Source organism: Eurytemora carolleeae, unplaced genomic scaffold (assembly GCF_000591075.1).
Source record: "Eurytemora carolleeae unplaced genomic scaffold, Eaff_2.0 scaffold832, whole genome shotgun sequence".
Taxonomy (NCBI): Eukaryota; Metazoa; Arthropoda; class Copepoda; order Calanoida; family Temoridae; genus Eurytemora; species Eurytemora carolleeae.
In genome coordinates, this window is record NW_019397381.1 from 75,697 (window position 1) to 83,985 (window position 8,289).

The following is an 8,289-nucleotide window of genomic DNA, read 5'->3' on the forward strand; positions in this document are numbered from 1 at the left end:
GATCAAGGTCAAGTCAAGGTCAAGTCAAGGTCAAGTCAAGGTCAAGTCAAGGTCAAGTCAAGGTCAAGTCAAGGTCAAGTCAAGGTCAAGTCAAGGTAACTGAATGATGTTTAGACCCTCTGTGACTCTTGGCTGGAGCATATTTATCAGAAGAAGATAAAGTTTAGTGAAGGAGGAGCTAAACAATTGGCTTTGGATTTCTCATTTCTGAGGTAAACAAAATGAAATAAGATTAATGAAAATCCATTAAAAATAAATTGTACAATTTGACAGAAAATGTGCCGTTTTACTTTAGATTGATGAAACTAACTAAGGTCCTTTTTGGATAAAAATGCTCAAATTCATTTCTTAATCTTTCATCAGTTTTTTCATACAATTAAAAATATGAGAACTCTTTTTTCTCAATTTCATTTAGATTCTTGTTTTTTGTTGTGTAGATTAAAACACTAATTTAAGCAAGAAAAAAAATCTTCAAAATCAAGCAAGATGGGAAGCATAAAAACACAAATAAAATTACAAAAGAAAAGATGAAAATTAACATATATGGAAAATTTTTTTCCACTGATGGGGTTATTTCGTAATTTTTTTTGGAATTGATAAATGTAACAAATATTAATTTTTTTCTGAAAAAATAATATTTATTTGTTTAGAAAATGGATTGATGATAGTACACATTTAAGAGAAGAATCAAAAAGGTATTTGTAGTCATAAAATACCAAATCATATATGCAGTGATGGCTGGGGGAGGGCCTCCACCTCCCTTGAAAACTAGGATGCCACCGCCCCCAAAACCTCCATGCTCCCTTGAAAACTAGGATGCCCCCGCGCCCCAGAAAAGTTTGGGGCACAATTAGAGCGAGGAGGAACCTTGCAGTCCCTTTTATTTAATTTTCAACAATGAATTAAAAGAAATATCCCTTGGGGGCAACTTAATCAGGGGAAATCAGCCATTATTTTTTATTTAATAATCGTTCTCTTCTATCAGGGGAAATTTGAAGGACCACATTTCCTCCTCCCGCCCCTGACCGTGTGAGGGGTTCCATTCCCTGCAAAAAATATCGTAAGCCGCGTAAGCTGCATAAATTTTAAATATATTTACACACCAATTTTGGTCTTTTCTTTGTTTGTTATGATTTTAAGTTGTTATGAAAATATAGAAGTAAATATAGTTTCTAATTCATTTTGATTTTCATTTTAAAAAAAGCTTTCAACATTTCAGTAAAAAGCTCTCTGTTTGTTATGCTTGAAAAAATTAAATTGATCTTATTATCTAAGGGCAAAATGTTTTAGAATTTCAATAATTTTCATGATAGCTAAATTCTCTTATTCTACAAACTCTACAGACACATACAGACTTTAAAAACATAAGCTCTATGTACCTACTACTACTAATATAAAGTACTACTTTAGGTACCTTCTTCTTCTAAAAACCCTACTCTAGATACCTACTACTACTATATAAACCCAACTCTAGGTACCTACTACAATACTGTAAAGTATAAACCCTACTCCAGGTACCTAATACTTCTATGGAGTATAAACCCTACTCTAGGTACCTACTACTACTATAAACCCTACTCTAGGTACCTAATAATTCTATGGAGTATAAACCCTACTCTATGTACCTACTACTACTATAAACCCTACTCTATGTACTTAATACTGCAATAAAGTATAAACCCTACTTTATACTCTAGGTACCTACTACTTCTATATACCCTACTCTAGGTACCTACTACTAATATAAACCCTACTCTAGGTACCTACTACTTCTATATACTCTACTCTAGGTACCTACTACTTCTATAAACCCTACTCTAGGTACCTACTACTGCTATAAACCCTACTCTAGGTACCTACTACTTCTATAAACCCTACTCTAGGTACCCACTTCTGCTAAAAGCCCTACTCTAGGTACCTACTACTTCTATAAACCCTACTCTAGGTACCTACTACTACTATAAACCCTACTCTAGGTACCTACTACTTCTATATACTCTACTCCAGGTACCTACTACTTCTATATACTCTACTCTAGGTACCTACTACTACTGGACTCTATCCGGCAATGTGAGGGAGTAGCTCAGCTGCTGCAGAAGAGTAGTGGGAAGGAGGTTCCTGTTAAACCTAATAAAGGGAATAAGATTGCTCCAGAAGGTGATATATTATATATATATATATATATATAGTATATATATATATATATATATATGTATATTACAACCAGATAAACAAGTTGCGTTGCCGCAAGTCTATGTTTGTGAGTAAATTGCTGGATGGAGGCTATACGGGTTATAAATAACGACCACATGCTTTTGAAAATAATGAAGATTTTCGTTATTTTTTCTGCTTAAAATTGGCTGAAACCTACCGAAAATAAAGAATAGAGTTTTCTTTTAAAGTTTTGATGTTTTTTTATGTAATTCGTCCTGCTGTTTTCTCCTGAAAAAAATGTATTAGCCAACGACTCGTTAAGGGCTGGCGCCATTAATAATTTCTAAAATATTTTGAGTTAACATCTTTATTTTTATTGAGATTGATGCGAAATGTGTGCACGTCCGTACGTATTTATTCCATGAACAAAAGAAAGAGGTTTAAAAGACGACATTTGAACTTGTATTTAATCAGATGAGGTGGTGGAAGACGACTCACCTGTTGCTCATATCTTAGAGGTAAAGTAATTGTAAACAGTTATGTTAAAATTTAAAAAGAAATAATAATTACAATTTATAATAATAATAATAATAATTATAAACACATTTTGTATATTTTAGTTACTATATTATTGTCCATTTATCTCATGGGAAAAAAATAATTAGAAAAAATTTTTTTTCAGAGAATTAATTGTAATTGTAATAATCAAATGTTTTTTTTCAAATAACATGCTATTGTAAGTGCATTTATTCAGGGGTACCCAGAATTTATACTTTTTCCTTATATTTATCACTCTCGGCAACTGTAAACAGAGTCGCACTTAGGGGGGGGGGGGGCTTTTGTAGCTAAGCCCCATCTAACCCTGGTCAGGGAAATCTATGGTTTTCAGTTATTTTTGGGGTCCCAACGGGTTCTGAGCCCCCCTCCTTCCTGGAAAAAAGAGTAACAAAGACCTTGAGTTTTTGCCACAAACTCTGATTTTCTAATCCCTATTTTTTGCAACCCAATGTCATAGACCTAAGATATATCAAACTATAAATTCTGTTAGATAAAATGATTTAAGTTTAAAATATCAAAGGTTTACATCGTCAGGTTGCACGGATATACGAATCATAAAGTTGTTTCAAAGATTCAGTTTCTTTGTTCGAACTATAGGGTGTCCCAATAAACATGGGAATTCAATGACGAATTCGATATCGTCTTTTCAAATGATTCTTTGATATAAACTGTTTTTGTTTCAGAACTGGTTCGAATTCTAGTGGTGGTATGAGTCTTCCTTTCTGCTGTTGAAGAAACAAAGAAAACGTGGTTTTTACTGTCGTCGTCACATTTATCAATACAATGAAGACGACTTTCGATTTAAATTTTGAACTATATCAAGCTGTTAAACAGGATGGATATACAGGGTGTCCCACGAAACATGACAGTTGATGAATAGTTTAGAATGTCTTCTTCCATAATTTGTTAAGTTGTTTAATACCAAAGACAATAATAAAAATATTAAATAGGGGTCATATTATAGTAAAATTAACTTCAAAGTAAAATATATTTGAGCAAAAGATTTTTTAAACGAAATAAACTGCAAACAGCTTTTAATATCTAAGACAGTGCATGGAAGACGACATTCAAAACTATTTACCAACTGTCATGTTACGTGGGACACCCTGGACGTAACAATAGAAGTCATGGAGAAGCTGCCAATTAGAAAGCTTCCCGTCGATTACTTGTAAACTTGTAAATTGAAAAATTAATAATCAAAACTTACTAAAAAAGTCCTTTTCATTTTATTGATACAATTTCCTACCAACAAAACAAGACAACACTCGGAATCTTGTTTTTATTCGATTTTCCACATAACATTATTATTGATGAGAACGGGTAGTAAAATGAATTAAATTGATTGGTTTTTGGCATTTTTTTACTCTCAGGGTCAAAATTTGGGAAAGCTAAAAACATTTTCCTTAAATTACTTTTTCTTAAAAATTAGTTTTTAGTTTGCCTAATGTTGATCCTATGATAAAATATATGCAAAAAACGAGCCATCAATGATCCTAAGACGAACGAGCTAATAAAGGGAAGAAAAAATACATTTCAAAACTTTTGTAATCTACATTTGTCATTACAGGCCAAATTAGATCCCACTAGAAGGAATAGAATAAAAAACCTGACAATTTTTTATTTCGAAAGTTAAGACTAGCAAAATGACTGATTTAAAACTTACAGGGTAATAAGTTAATTTGGTAAATTTTTTTTTATGGACAAGACAAGTTCGAGACGTTCAGAGAGTTCCAGAAATTAATTTAGATTTTGGAAAGGTTCTTACACATCACATTACTAGAAGGGTATCATTCAATTGGCGTACCGTCCTGTTTTGCCTCAACTAGTCTGTATTGTACTGTACTGCTTGCCCTGGCCAGTTGAAATTCGGCCCGGTACATGAAATGAACTGGAATGTGACCTGACTAATTCAGGGAGGTTTTCAATTATCAATCTCTTCGTATCACAATCATGATTAAAAACATGGCTTAAAATAGATGTCGTCTTTAACCAAAACTCAAAAGGCAAACAGCATTAAATTGATTATTAAATAACAAATATGCAACGGATTATTATATTTAATTCTGTCGATTAAAAATTTCATATTTGGGACCGTTAATGAAAATTGAGACAGGAAATGAAAAGTGACGCGATATGAAATAAATGACTAGCATGAAAATAAAAGATTACTGCTTGAAAATAAATGAACAATTACATTATTGGGACAGAAACTGAATCTCTAATTAGTACGACAAAAATTGAAATTTGAAATTGGGAAAAATTAAGGGACTTAAGGATTGAAAATAAAAAACCTTGATTTTGTAAATTATCTTATGGTTTTTTGTTTGTTTCACTTTCCATCAAAAAAGTTCAATTTCATCCCGAAAAAAAACCCATGAAAAATATTTTCTTCTGATCGTTGATTGCTTTTTTGTCCCACTGATTTCATTTGTCGTCCCAAAAAATCATGTTTAGTCCCAAAACTTTGAAAACTTTTCAAATTCCTTGTCTATTTTTCATTCTTCACAAAAATTTCATCAAATGCGTTCTAAAAATTCAATTTTCAATCGCAACAACAAAACATATTACTAGACAGAAGGAAAATAATATTGTCACTGTGAACTAGACAGAAGGAAAATAATGTTGTCACTGTGAACTAGACAGAAGTAAAATAATGTTGTCACTGTGTACTAGACAGAAGGAAACCTTTTTTGCCAATAATGACATTTTACAATCACAATTATTATCAATGATAAATTAAAATCCTAATCTTCAAGGTGCTGCCAACGTAATTTCAAGTGACCCTCCATTTAAAGAATTAATTCCCAGATTCCACTTTATCTGATCTATCGGGAAACTAACTCTTTGTACCGCCTTGTGACCCGCATTACCGACCTATGATTCCCCCAACAGAGGAAGGTTAGGTTACTTAAATTCCCTTGGGACAGTTATGTAAAATAACCACCCGCTCTGCGAAGTTTTTAGGAAAGAATTCGCGCATTTTCATCTCAAAAGACGATCTACTTTTTCGGGAAATTAAAAATTTTACTTAACCACGGGTTCCCTCGACCAATTTTGTCTACAAAACATCCCTCGCTGCGCTCTCCCTTAACTTCCCTGTAAAGAAGTTGTAAATAATTAAAACTAAGATTTGGTTTAATGTACGTCTACAATACCTTTAAAAATATTCATTCTTTGACGTTGTTAAAAACTTAGAAAGTGTGTAAAATGTTATCATTTGATTGACCATATTGTACAATATATAGATACCTTACAAACGTTGTTTTTTAAATATATCTTCAAAGAGAGTGTTCAATTATTTGTGTAATGTGAAGGGTATTAATAATTAAAAACAAAAATATTAATAAAGGTGTACGTGTAGTAAATGCCCCACTCCATAACGGTTTCTCAAACACACATCTCTCCAGGTATAGGGTTTCCAGTCGAAATTTTTTGCACAAAAATTGTGCAAAAATTGCGCAAAGATTTTCTTACATTTCGAGTAAAAATTGCACAAAATTTCTATGTTTTTGCGCATAAGCTATTTCACGCAAATTCGGAAGAAAATCTTGGTATTTGCGTATTTCGTTATTTCCTGCTTTTTCGTTATTTTGAGATATTTTGTTATTTCGTTATTTCCAGCTATTTCGTTGTTTCGTTTATACAAAACATGTTTATCATAACAAATTTTATTAGTGAAAGTAACCAACATTTTAACAGTGTCTAAACTATGAATATTCAAATAATTTGTAACTACATATTGTTGATAAATAAAATACTGCTATGTTAGTTGTTTTTTACTGAAACTAATTCACAGCAGACTGTCCAAAGAGTTCAAATATTAAAATCCTTCATATATAATATATGCACTATACCTTAGTTATTAATTAATAGGGATAATCTATATGGCATCCAACAAATATTACTTAATTTTGTATTCATGCAGCCCAAAAATTCCAATTTTTCGTATTCATGGGCATTAAACAATTTACATGGAAAAATGACCTGTATTCATGCGCAATATCATGAAAAGATTCTGACTTAAATTTCGTATTCATGCAAAATTTTGTGCAAAAAAATTTTTTATTTCGAATGAATGCGCAATCTTGTGCAAAACTGGTTTCGTATTGATACGAAAATGATGCGAAATTTTGTGCAAAAAAGTAATTTTGTGAAAAACCACGAAACTGCTGCGCAAGAGAATCAACTGTTTCGTGGAAACCCTATCCAGGTACAACTGAGATTCTCTTGATTATCAATGTCAACACACGGCACTATTCCGTAAACTATCAACGCCACTATACAGGGCGCGATCTTGTTAGCTATCAATGTCAAAACAGACACTGTGAACTATCAATGCCACTACCACTGGGCGCAATCTCGTAAACTATCAATGTCTCAACTAGGACACAATCTTGAGCTATCCATGCCTCAACTAGGACACGATCTCGAAAGCTATCAATGTCTCAACTAGGAACAATCTTCAGCTATCAATGCCTCAACTAGGACATATTCTCGTAAACTATCAATGTCTCAACTAGGACATTATCTTGAGCTATCAACGCCTCAACTAGGAGACGCTCTCGTAAACTATCAATTTCTCAACTAGGACATGATCCTCAACCTGTTTATTAAAACAGGAAACGATTGCTCTCTTGCAGTAAACAGTGAGGAGTTTCTGTGTCAACTAACTATATTTCTTCAGTTTTGGATTTGAATTGGGTCTTAAAGGGGGTGTTCGCGAAAAATAAAAGGGGGGTATAGGCTTTATGCGATAAAAAAGCGCTTTTGATCGCTACTAATCTTACTTCTATCTGTTGCGTCTATAAGGAGAAAATTGTTAAAGACGTCTCATAACGAATAACTTAGCGCCCATATAAATTCAGAAAATTGCAACATACAACTTAGACCGTAAAAAATGAATTTAATTTCAAGCAAATCATTCAGATATTACAACCTATAGTCATCGATTATCTTTCGCCACATTTGTATATAGTTTATATTTTATAAATAAACATGATGACTTCTATATCCTTCCGTGTTCTTCCATGCGGGATTATTTCTTAATCATGAAATAAATATTTTGTAGTATGACAGTAAAAAAAACATCTACAACCAAAAATTGCTAGTCTCGGGATATCTAAAATGTGGTCTATTCTATTATTCACCTGAAAAATTGACGGAAATGCTAGAAAAATTGTCCAGATTCCGGTTTATTAAAAATTAACAAAACTCCTATGGATGTTTGATTTCATCTCGGTCAATTTTAAAAATACAAAGCTCATCAGACTCTCAATCTTTTATGATACACTTTATGTCATTTATCAATTATCGGAAATCAAAGACGATATTCAAGTCGTCTCACAATTTCCATGTTTATAGGGACAACCTGTACGAGGGGAGGGAGGAAGGCCAACCTCAACAATTCCTAGTCCTCCGAGCCACATTCTCCTCATTTTTTTGTCCGATCCACCTCGAAATCCTCGCCCTATTAAGATTATTTTTTTTTTGTGAGTCCAATTCTTGAAGATAAATTTTTTTTTGAAAATCTGACCACGTTAGGGCATATACCATGGCTAGACTAAAGTTTTGCAATGA

At 32.7% G+C, this 8,289-nt stretch overlaps 1 long non-coding RNA gene across 1 annotated transcript; it reads left to right on the forward strand.

Moving 5' to 3' along the window:
• Nucleotides 1–90: 90 nt before the first annotated feature.
• On the forward strand, nt 91–2,676 carry LOC111713977 (uncharacterized). The gene is made up of 4 exons (XR_002767849.1): nt 91–212; nt 651–695; nt 2,039–2,157; nt 2,629–2,676. It is a non-coding gene; the product is annotated as an uncharacterized LOC111713977 (long non-coding RNA).
• Nucleotides 2,677–8,289: the final 5,613 nt, after the last annotated feature.